We start from the raw sequence: 12,469 nt of genomic DNA on the forward strand, positions 1-12,469 counted from the left end.
AACGGATTCTTTACAGAATTTTTCCAATAGCAAGCTTCCTAGTACTGTACATTTAAAAAAAACACTTGAATTCCCCAAATCAAATCTACATACTATTTTTCAGTGACATTGTTTCTGTCAAAGTGTGTGCTGCTATCTAAAAACAGCCCCTATAAATGACAGTGTATAGAAAATTTAAATGTGGGAGGTAGCATTATTAAGGTAAAAGGAGAGCAATGTGTTTTTAGCCACCTGCAAATGAAATAATAGAAAGAGTTTAAAGTGAAAGAATATTTGCCCAATTCATGAGCAAATTCAACCTATGTAAAGAAATCTGAATTTCATCTTAAAGAAAGAAAACAATCCCTCTGGTCTTCCCAGAACTATTTCATTATTTATGATTCTTTTTGGAACTGTAAGTCCCAGATTTCTGCCGTCACCAATGGCCACACTCTCCCATGTCTGAATGCCCGTGTTTGTACATCACCTTCTACCTGTACTGTTGTTTCATGCTCTTCACTCTTAAAGGGCAAGGACCAGGGCTTCTTGATTTTTGTGTCACTTACAAAGCCTAGCCCAGGGCCAGTGGTGGGCTCTTCATTCACGTTTAGAAAAAAAATCACAGCCAAGGGTGACTGATAAGGAGGAAGGAAATGGGCTCTTAATGCTTAAGGGTTATGTGTTTGCTTATTTCTGGTTGATTGGTTGTTAAATCTTAATGCTTCAGTCAAGAGGTAGGGGGCTTCCCTGGTGGCACAGTGGCTGCGAGTCTGCCTGCTGATGCAGGGGACACGGGTTCGTGCCCCGGCCCGGGAAGATCCCACATGCCGTGGAGCGGCTGGGCCCGTGAGCCATGGCCGCTGAGCCTGCACGTCTGGAGCCTGTGCTCCGCTACGGGAGAGGCCACAACGGTGAGAGGCCAGAGTACCGCAAAAAAAAAAAAAAAAGGAGGTAACAGGGGTGGTGAGGAGCATGGACTCTGGCATCTTGGGTTCAAATTACAGCTCAGCTGCTTCTAGCTGTGTGTTCTTGAGTAAGAGTCCTGTCCTTTCCGTGTCTCAGTTTCTTATTCGGTAACATGGGATGATGCCGATGCTGATATGAATCTTCCCACATAGGGCTTATTCTTTATAAAATGTGCAGAACAGTGTCTGACATACAGTAAATACTATTAGTGATTATAAAATAGAATAATTATATTGACTGAGATGTAGTCAAAGTGTACGTTGTTCATTAAAAGCCAAATAAAGCTTTAAAAAATGTAATGGAGATGGAGTGATGAAAATGTTCTGGAATTATATAGTGGTGATTGTTGCATAGCCTTGTATACTAAAAACCACCGAATTGTGTACTTTCGAATAGTGAATTTTATGGTATGTGAGTTATATCTCAATTACAAAAATGTAATGGAGAAAAATTCAATTCAACAAATATTTATGGACACATAATCGGTACTCAACCTTCTCCTGGGCTCGGTGGAGGATATAAAGCACTTTAAGACATAATCTTTGCTCTGGAGGGTATTGTTTAAGCAGCATCTGCAGTGTCATCGACACCTTCCCCAGCGTTCTGGAGGACCTCACTCTCCATGTTTCTTACACTGAGACTCAGAAGGGTTATGTAGCTTGCCCAAGGTCCCATAGGAAATATGGGTAGCAGGAACCCAGCTGCTTTCTTCAGGTAGGGACAGTCTTGTTGAGGACAGATGATTTACATCTATAGAGTAACTAGTGAAGCAAACATCACAGGAGGTCATCAGGCCCATTATGTGGGATAAGGAAAATCAAAAGGAGCAGCCAGCGGTAGGGAAGGTTTTCTGGAGGCAAAGGCCTTTAGAGGGGTCTTTATAAAAAGGGGAGATTTGTGCATGTGAGTCACAGTGGGAGTAGGCATCGTAGATGTGTAAGAAGTGCTCCCTGACCTGCTTTTCCTAGAATTATGCATATTCTCAGGTTGAAAGCCTCTTATAGTGATCATGTTAACAAACACGACATATGAGACATTCAGCTGATACAGCTGAAGCCGTAGGCATTTGTTTGGACCAATGACACCAAAGTAGGATGTCAATGAGAGAACAGGAGGATCTAAACACAATTTAATTTGCTTGACTCACCACCCATTTGCTTGTTTCGTCATTTATTCAGTACTTTTTATTTCTTATTTTTGAGCGCCTACCTGAGTAATATCTGAGAATATAAACAGAAATAAAATGCAATCTTTGCCTTTCGGGAAGATTCCAAGCTAGGAGTTGACGTCAGACAGGTATACAAGAAAATAAAGTGATAAGTGATATATAGCAAAGGGCTATAGAAAGGTGAATGGAAACACAGACTTAGAAACACTACGTTCAGTTGATGTTCAAAAAATAAAGATTGTTGAAGAGGTTTATTTTTCTGGCTAAAACGTATACTCTTGCAAAGTACCTTAACAGGGCCTTTCCCAGCTGATAGAAGGACAAGAAAGGCTTCGGGAAGAGGTACCCAGGGCTGGGAAGAGACAGGAGACCCCTCCTCACTCTGCTCCTGTGAGCTCCCTGGCTGGTGGGTGGGCCACTTGTCCCAAAGTGGTTTTAAATGTAAAGTGGGACAATTTCTCTGCTCTACCTTTCCAAGTGACTTCCTGAGGGAAGATATGTTGGGGCCTGGTTGGAGGAGGGAGCCAGGCCCCTTAAGGATAGGATTCCTCTCCCCCAAGAGGAAAGCAGTCTCTCTATCTGGGCCTCACTTTCACCCAACCCTCACTCAAGGGACTACTTTCAAGGATAAGAAAGGGGCAGTTTGTGATTTTTTTTTTTTCATTTTAACATCTTTATTGGAGTATAATTGCTTTACAATGGTGTGTTAGTTTCAGCTTCACAACAAAATGAATCAGTTATACATATACATATGTTCCCATATCTCTTCCCGCTTGCGTCTCCCTCCCTCCCACCCTCCCTATCCCACCCCTCCAGGCGGTCACAAAGCACGGAGCTGATCTCCCTGTGCTATGTGGCTGCTTCCCACTACCTATCTACCTTACGTTTGGTAGTGTATATATGTCCATGCCTCTCTCTCGTTTTGTCACCGTTTACCCTTCCCCCTCCCCATAGCCTCAAGTCCATTCTCTAGTAGGTCTGTGTCTTTATTCCTGTTTCACCCCTAGGTTTTTCATGACATTTTTTTTTCTTAAATTCCATATATATAGGTCGCCGGAGGGCGTCTGTTCTTTGCTCAGACAGGACGGGGTTAAAGGAGCCGCTGATTCGGAGGCCCTGGCTCACTCAGGGCGGGGGTAGGGAGGGTCACGGAGTGCGGGGCAGGCCTGCGGCGACAGAGGCCAGCATGACGTTGCTAGCCTGACCCTGGCATTGGCAGGCTGCACAGGCTCCCCGGAAGGGTGTGTGGATAGTGACCTGTGTTCGCACACAGGCTTCTTGGTGGCGGCAGCAGCGGCCTTAGCGTCTCATGTCTGTCTCTGGGGTCCGCACTTTTAGCCGCGGCTCGCGCCTGTCTCTGGAGCTCCCTTAAGCAGCGTTCTTAATCCCCTCTCCTCGCGCACCAGGAAAAGCGTTCAGTAGGTGCTTTGTAGGAGTTGTTCCACGCGTAGATGTATTTCTGGTGTATCTGTGGGGAGGAAGGTCCAGTTTGTGATTTTAAAAAACAATACTTTTTATTGTGGTAAAATACACATAGCATAAAATTAATCATTTTAAGCATCTTTTAGTATACAATTCAGCAGCGTAAGTATGTTCACAACGTTGTCCAACCATCACCACTCTCTATTTCCAGAACATTTTCATCATCCCAAACTGAAATTCTGTACCCCATTAAGCAATAACTTGCCCCTCCCCCAGCCCCTGGTAACCATATTCTACTTTCTGTCTCTATGAATTTGACTACTCTAGGTATGTCATTTAAGTGCCATCATATCATATTTGTCCTTTTGTATCTGGCTTATTTCACTTAGCATCATGTTTTCAAGGTTTATCTCTGTTGTAGCATGTGTCAGAATTTCATACCTGTTTAAGGCTGAATACTATTCCATCGCATATGTGCATCACATTTTGTTTATCCATTCATCCACTGATGGACACTTGGCTTGTCTCCACCTTTTGACCATCGTGGATAACACTGCCCTGAGCATTGGTGTACAAGTATCTGTTCGAGTTCCTGCTTTAAATTCCTTTGGGTTTATACCGTCAAGTAAAATTGCTGGATCATATGGTAATTCTGATTTGCTTTTTGGGGGACCACCAAACTGTTTACCGTAGTGGCTGCACCATTTTACATTCTCAATACAATGCACAAGGGTTTCAATTTCTTCACATCCTTGTCAATAGCAACTGCAGTAGAATGTGGAAAGGATCCTGAACTTGAGTTGAAAGAAGTCAAGTACCGTTTCTGGCTTTTCCTTTTTACTCCCTTCCCTTCCCAGCTCTGCTTTTTAATAAAATATTTATAGGGGAATAATTTTAGATTTACAGAAAATTGACAAAGATAGTAGTCTTAGTCTGTTTGGGCTGCTATAACAGAATACCATAGACTGGGTGAACAACAGAAATTTATTTCTCACAGTTCTGGAGGCTGGAAGTCCCAGATCAGGGTGCCAGCATGGTTGGGTTCTGGTGAGGATCCTTTTTAGAGTTGCTGACTACAGACTTATCGCTGTGTCCTCACCTGGTGGAAAGGGCCAGTAAGCTGCGTCTTGAACAAGGGCCTCTTAATCTCGTTCATGGGAGCTCCACCCTCATGACTAAGTACCTCCCAAAGGCCTGACTCCCTAATACCACCATATTGGGCATTAGAATATCAGCTTCCCTGGTGGCGCAGTGGTTGCGAGTCTGCCCGGGTTCGTTCCCCGGTCCGGGAGGATCCCGCCTGCTGCAGAGCAGCTGGGCCCGTGAGCCATGGCCGCTGAGCCCGCGCGTCTGGAGCCTGTGCTCCGCAACTGGAGAGGCCGCAACAGTGAGAGGCCCGCGTACTGAAAAAAAAAAAAAATGCAGTATAGTATTATTAAGTATAGTCACCATGCTGTACATTGCATTCCTGACTTTTTGTTTTATAGCTGGAAGTTTGTACGTGTTGTCTCCCTTCACCCATTTTGTCCCCCTCCCCTCCAGTCCTCATCTCTGGCAACCACCAATCTGTTCTCTGAATCTATGAGCTTGGTTTTGGGTTTTTATTATAAATTATTATTATTATTTTTAAGATTCCATATATAAATGAAATCATTCAATATTTGTTTTTCTCTGTCTGACTGATTTCACTTAGCAGAATGCCCTCAAGGGCCATCCATGTTATCTCAAATGGCAAGATTTCATTCCTTTTTATGGCTGAATAATATTCTTCTGTGTGTGTGATATTTTCTTTTCTTTTTTTTTTTTTTAAAGATGTTGGGGTAGGAGTTTATTAATTAATTAATTTATTTTTGCTGTGTTGGGTCTTCATTTCTGTGCAAGGGCTTTCTCTAGTTGCGCCAAGCGGGGGCCACTCTTCATCGTGGTGCACGGGCCTCTCACTATTGCGGCCTCTCTTGTTGCGGAGCACAGGCTCCAGACACGCAGGCTCAGTAGTTGTGGCTTACGGGCCTAGTTGCTCCGTGGCATGTGGGATCCTCCCAGACCAGGGCACGAACCCGTGTCCCCTGCATTAGCAGGCAGACTCTCAACCACTGCGCCACCAGGGAAGCCCCTGTGTGATATTTTCTTTATTCATTCAACCATTGATGGATATGTAGGTTGTTTCCATATCTTGGCTATTGTAAATAATGCTGCAGTGAATGTTGGGGTGCATATATCTTTTTGAGTTAGTGTTTTTGATTTATTTGCATAAATTCCAAAAGTGGAACTGCTGGATCATAGGTTCTATTTTTAATTTTTTGAGGATCCCCCATACTGTTTTCCATAGTGACTGTGTCAATTTACATTCCTACCAGCAGTGCATGAGGGGCCCCTTTTTTCCTCATTCTCTCTAGCACTTGTTATTTCTTCTCTTTTTTTCTTTAATTGAAGTATAGTTGATGTACAATATGGTGTTAGTTTCAGGTGTACAGCAAAGTGATTCAGTTATATATATATATATGTGTGTGTGTGTGTGTATATAAATATATATATATTTTAGATTCTTTTCCATTATAGGTTACTACAAGATACTGAATATAGTTCCCTGTGCTATACAGTAAATCTTTTTACTGTTTATTTTATTTATCTATTTTATATCTAGTAGTTTAGTATAGTAGTTTGTATCTGTTAATCCCATACTCCCAATTTATCCCTCTCCCTCCCCTTTCCCCTTTGGTAACCATAAGTTTGTTTTCTATGCCTGTGAGTCTGTTTCTGTTTTGTAAATAAATTCATTTGTATCCATTTTTAGCTTCCACATAGAAGTGATATTACATGATATTTGTCTTTCTCTGTCTGGCTTACTTCTCTCAGTATGGTAATCTCTAGGTCCATCCAGATTGCTGCAAATGGCAATATTTCATTCTTTTTTATGGCTGAGTAATATTCTATTATATATATACCATATCTTTATCCATTCATCTGTCGATGGACACAGGTTGCTTCCATGTTTTGGCTATTGGAAATAGTGCTGCTGTGAACATTGGGGTACATGTATCTTTTTGAATTATAGTTTTTTATGGATATATGCCCAAGAGTGGGATTGCTTGATCATATGGCAACTCTATTTTTAGTTTTTAAAATACTGTTCTCCATAGTGGCTGCGCCAATTTACAATCCCACCAACAGTGTAGCAGGGTGCCCTTTTCTCCACATTCTCTCTAACACCTGTTATTTCTTGTCTTTTTGACGATAGCCATTCTGACAGGTGTGAGGTGATGCCTCATTGTGGTTTTGATTCGCATTTCCCTGATGATTAGTGATTGAGCATCTTTTCCCGTTGACCATCAGTATGTCTTCTTTGGAATAATTTCTATTCAGGTCCTCTGCCCATTTTAAAATCAGATTGTTTTTTGCTCTTGAGTTATATGAGCTCTTTATATTTTGGGGATGTTACCCGCTTTTCAGACACACGATTTGCACATGTTTTCTCCATTCAGTAGGCGGCCTTTTCATTTTGTTGATGGTTGCCATTGCTGTGCAGCAGCTCAGCAGCTTTTTATTTGCTGAGACCCTTCTGACACTCTCCTCTCTGAGCCTCAGTTTTCTCACGTGTCCAATGCGAACAATGATAACGGCAACCTCTACCCACAGGGTACGGTGAGGACTGAGTGGATAGAAGAAGTGAGAGTGTTTTGTGGGCTGTAAAGCTTCATGCCCACGGAAAGGATTATCATTGAAGCCTGCAGCCTCCCTCCTTTCACCAACGGGCCTCCCTTCCCTGCACCAGGTCTTGTGCCTCTTGCTGACTGAGCTGCCAAAGGCTGTCAGAAGGCGGCTCTGCCACCAGGCCTGCCCTGGCCAGAGGAGTCCTGGCGCTCCTGGCCCCGTAGGTGGCACTGACCTGCTTGAGGGCTCTGGCCTCTGGCAGGGCCTCTTCCCAGGGCTTCCTGTGTGTTTATAAAGCTCTTCCAGGTGCTGGCAGCTTGACACTTTGGGGGTGGAGAGAGGCTGGAGGTTACAGGCTCAGCTCTCTCCCTGGGCATTTGAGATGACCACTTGGGATATCCTCCGGCCACAGAGGGAGGAAGAAACCATGAGTTGGCTCAGCTGCTTTTTTTTTTTTTTTTTGCAGTACGCCGGCCTCTCACCGTTGTGGCCTCTCCCGTTGCGGAGCACAGGCTCCGGACGCGCAGGCTCAGTGGCCATGGCTCACAGGCACAGCCGCTCCGCGGCATGTGGGATCTTCCCGGACCGGGGCGCGAACCCGTGTCCCCTGCATCGGCAGGTGGACTCTCAACCACTGCGCCACCAGGGAAGCCCTCAGCTGCTTTTTAATTCTCTCCAGTTTGGGGTCGGGGAGGGGTGGTGGGCTGAGGGTGCAGGGGTGATATTCTGAGTCTGGTTTGAGAGATTGCAGGAGCTGAGCTCAGCACGCTCTCTCCACTCCTGGCTCCCTCTGGGGCTTCTTGGAAGGATCTCTCGTTTGCTCACGGCTACTCTCTCCCACCTGGCTTCTTGGTTAGTGCTTGTAGTGGGTTGAACAGGGGTCCCAAAAGGTCCTAACCTCTGCTACCTGTGAATGTGACATTCTTTAGAAATAGGGTCTTTGTAGATGTAACCGAGTTGAGGATCTTGTGATCAGATCATCTTTTAGGCCCACCCTAAATCCAGTGACAGGTGTTTTTATGAGACATAAAAGGAGGCAACACAGGCAGAGGGGAAGGTTATTGAAGACAGACACAGAGATTGTAGTTATGCTGCCACAAGCCGAGGTACGACACAGGTTGCGGCAGCCGCTACAAGCTAGGAGTGAGGCGTGGAGGCCATTCCCCCTCAGAGCCTCCAGAGGGAACCAGCCTGTCAACACCTTGATTTTGGACTTCTGGCCTTGTCTTGGTCAGCCCCGGCTGTCATAACAAGGCACAACAGACTGGGTGGCTTAAACAACAGAAATTAATTTTATCACGGTTCTGGAGATTGGAAGTCTGAACTCAGGGTGCCGGCATGGTTGGGTTCTGGTGAGGGTCTTCCTCCTGGCTTGCCAACTGCTTCCTTTTCACTGTGGCCTCACATGGCAGAGATAATGACAGACAGCAAGCGCTCTGGTGTCTCTCCTTAAAAGGGTACTAATCCCATTATGAGGGCCCCATTTTCATGACCTCATCTAAACCTGGACTCCCCAAAGCCCCGTCTTCAAATATCATCACATTGGGGGTTAGGGCTTCGACATATGCATTTGCGGGAGGGACACACAATTCAGTCCATAGCAGGCCTCCAGAACTGTAAGAGAATAACTTTCTGTTGTTTCAGGCCACTCAGTTTGTGGCAGTTTGTTATGGCAGCCTTAGGAAACTGAGACACTGGTCCTCCCCACTTCCCTAGGCACCCTCCTCAGTGAGACTACCAGTCCAAAAGAAGACTTACAGCAGGGCCAAGGCAGGTAGCATGCCTGGGGAAAGCTAAGGGTGTGGATGAATGGTGTGACAGCGGCCTGGACTCTCTGGGTCCAGACTCAGTGCCCGCAGGAGAACTGGCACTGGGCAGCTGGGGGCTGTCATGGGTGCCCCTCGTCTTCAGCTCCATCTCGGAGGAGGGGGACCTGGCACTGCACTTGGTGGTGATTCAGCAGCATGAGCCCTTCCTGGATCTCCTCCTAGGCTTGTGGCCAAACAGCCCTGCACCCGGCAGCCGTGCTAGGGAGGCATCCAGGGTGCAGAAGTCATATGTGGCAGGCACCAGGGTGCACATGATGGGGCCACACCGTGCCGCACCTGCTCTGCCACATCGCAGCTCCAGTGCCCACCTGGTGCGCAGAGGAGCTGCCCACGCCTGCCTCAGTCAAGGCCTGACCACACCCCACCAAATGCCTCAGTTGCCTTGTACCTGGGACCTACTTAGAGAAGTGGAGAGTGAGGAGGGTTGGAAACTGCAGCTCTGGTCTGAAAACTCTGAGGGCCACGCCCCACTCCACACTCCGTCATCCTCGAAGATGCAGAGATGGTCCAGCTGCTCCCAGGAGGTTGAGCTGACCTCAACAAACCAGAACCCACGTGAGGCCAGAGCCCCCTGCCCCCGGCAGTGGAGACCCAAGCAGCTGACTGGTGGGAGATTCTCCTGAGGGCAGGCTTGGGCACTGCCGCCCCCAGGTACGCGTGTGCACCCCCCGGGGCAGCCCTTCTCCTGCCCACCCCCTCCTCGCCTGGCTCTTCCGAGCATGGAACATCTGAGTCTGAGGAAAGGATGACAAGCCTAGCTTCTGCAGCAGCAGTAGTGACAGCCCCTGCGGGGGTGAGGGCGTGAGTCGAAAGGATAGATTGGACGGTCCAGCAGCGGGGGCAGGGTACACTGGCGGGTGGGAACGGGGAGAAGAGATATCAGGCAGAGCACTGAGACCGACCGTGGGCTGGAGCAATTGGAGAACTCAAGCAGCAGAGTGCAAGTGTCCTCACGGAGCAGTCAGCACAGACCTGGACAGGGGTGGTGGGAAGGACTTGGACGGTAGTGGTTGAGAATTAAAGCAACGGCAGAGGTAGAACTCAGGCGGAAGTGGAGACCATGGGTCACAGTGATTGGCAGCTAGAGACAGTGACAGGTGATTTGGGGGAGCAAGAGATGAAGCACTCAGGTGGAGGAGAGAGACTGCAGTGGCTTTGGCCGCTGAAGAACTGGAGCAGGGCTAGGACTCGAGCAGTAGCGGTGGGAGAAATGACTTTGAAAATGGTGGGTTGAAAGCTAGGAGCAAGGGAACTCAGGTTTCAAAGCAAGACCCAACTGTTGGAGTGTGAGGAGAGACCTCGGGCAGCGAGGAAAGAGGCAGATACCTGCGCTCCTCTGCCTCGCGCCCCTCCCCCCAGGGTGAACACGATGGCATCGTGGTCCACAGTGATTGGAGCAAAACCAAATACCTCCCACCTCAGCCTCGAAACGTCTCCCCATCTGATTTGTTTGATTGTTAATACAATTTCCAATTTGATAAAACCCCAGTTCTGACAACCAGAAAAGAAAAAAAAATAACTTAGGGATTCGAGCTCTGAATAATTTCTGCTTCCATTTTTTGGTCTATAATCCCCATCCCCCAGGAAAACTTACCCGTCTTGTTCCAGTTTGAGGATGCTCCTTATTTCCCAAGAAGTCACCCCTTTACCCAGACACACTCATCAATAAAGCCACGTGGGGCAGGACAGGGCTGGGTGCTCACCTCTAGGTGGCGGGGGGAGACAGATCCCAGCCTCCCCTCCCATTTCATCAGGAGATCAGCCCTTAACGAAGGGAAGAGATTCCAAAGGTGAAAGTCCTTGACCTGGTGACAGATTGATGCAACAGGTATTTAGGGGCTGGTGGAGCTTCACACTGTGACGTTGTTGTACCCACTCAGGGCCACCCTGCTGGCTTCCCGGACAGGTGGTGAGCAGGAAACATGTTGGAGGGCCTCACTTTTAGGGGAGAAATGGTCTATTTGATGTAAAGAAAACAGCATGAGGGCAGGAGTTGAGACCTGGCTTGTCACTAACTAGCTCTGTGACCTGAGGGAGGTCACTTCTCTGAGCCTCAGTTTCCTTGTCCTTAGAATGGACAACATGATTTTTAAGTTCCTCCTCTGAATCCATAGTGAGTCCTGGGGGACTGTGATACGTTAGGCAAGCAGCAGACTTAGGTGCTGAATCTCTCTCCCTCTCTTTTGGCTAATTGTAGTAAAATCTACAGAATGTGAAACTGGCCATCTTTTTTCATTTTTATTTTATTCTGAATTATGGTAAAATACACATAAAACTTACTGTCTTAACCATGTTTAACCATTCAATCAGTGGCGTTAAGTACATTCACAGTGTTGTACAGCCATCACAACTGTCCGTTTCCGGAACTTCTTCATCATCTCAGGCTGAAGCGCTACCCATTGAGCAATAACTCTTCCCTTCCCCAGAGCTTGGTAGCCTCTATTCTATTTTCTGTCTAATGAATTTGGCTACTCTAGGTACCTTCTGTAAGTGGAGTCACACAATATTTGTCCTTTTGCATCTGGCTCACTTACTTAGCATAATGTTTTCAAGGTTGATCTGTATTGTAGCATTTATCAAAATTTCATTCCTCTTTAAGGTTGAATAATTCATTATAAATGTATGTATATGTATGTATGTGTGTGTGCGTGTGTCTATATATATATACACACACGACATTTTGTTTATCTATTGATGGACATTTGGGTGGTTTCCACCATTCAGCTATTGTGAATAATCCTGCAGTGAACTTTGGTGTCCAAGTATCTGTTCAGGTCCCTGCTTTCAGTTCTTTTGGGTGTATACCTAGGAGTGGAATTCGTGGATCATATGACAATTCTACGTTTAGCTTTTTTTTTTTTAACATCTTTGTTGGAGTATAGTCGCTTTACAATGTTGTGTTAGTTTCTGCTGTATAACAAAGTGAATCAGCTATATGCACACGTATATCCCCATATCCCCTCCTTCTTGCGCCTCCCTCCCATCTATGTTTTGCTTTTTGAGGAACTGCCAAACCTTTTTCCCTTTAGTTTACTCTTAAATGAAGGCACTCAGTCCTGCCACGGGTGTGTGATGGGGAGTCCTGTGGAGATGTAGATCGAACCCACCTGCATTCAGACGGGCTGCCTGGCACTGCCATTCCCCGTTCTCCCTGGTACTGATGTGGATCAGATGTGTTCTGGGGATCTGATGGCCATTACTGAGCCCAGGGCTGCACATATTCTAGTTCTGGGGTGAACTGCCTTGTGGCTTATAGGTTGCTATGGAGAAAGGAAATAATTTTCTCTCCTTGTCCAGAATTGCAGAAATGATGATGATATGTGCACACATTTCGGATTTCATTTATAGAACTAGAACCCCAAACAGGAGTGGGGTAAGGACTGGGGGAAAAGGCAGGTGGTTTAATTGGGAAGGCAGAAAGATGGCTGACACTAGGACTGAACCTCTCAGAAAC

At 46.4% G+C, this 12,469-nt stretch overlaps 1 pseudogene; it reads left to right on the top strand.

The window, feature by feature from the left end:
• Window positions 1–7,145: 7,145 nt before the first annotated feature.
• On the top strand, window positions 7,146–9,820 carry LOC112391486 (NF-kappa-B inhibitor beta pseudogene; annotated as a pseudogene).
• Window positions 9,821–12,469: the final 2,649 nt, after the last annotated feature.

Source organism: Neophocaena asiaeorientalis, unplaced genomic scaffold (assembly GCF_003031525.2).
Source record: "Neophocaena asiaeorientalis asiaeorientalis breed wild unplaced genomic scaffold, Neophocaena_asiaeorientalis_V1.1 scaffold96, whole genome shotgun sequence".
Classification (NCBI taxonomy): Eukaryota; Metazoa; Chordata; class Mammalia; order Artiodactyla; family Phocoenidae; genus Neophocaena; species Neophocaena asiaeorientalis.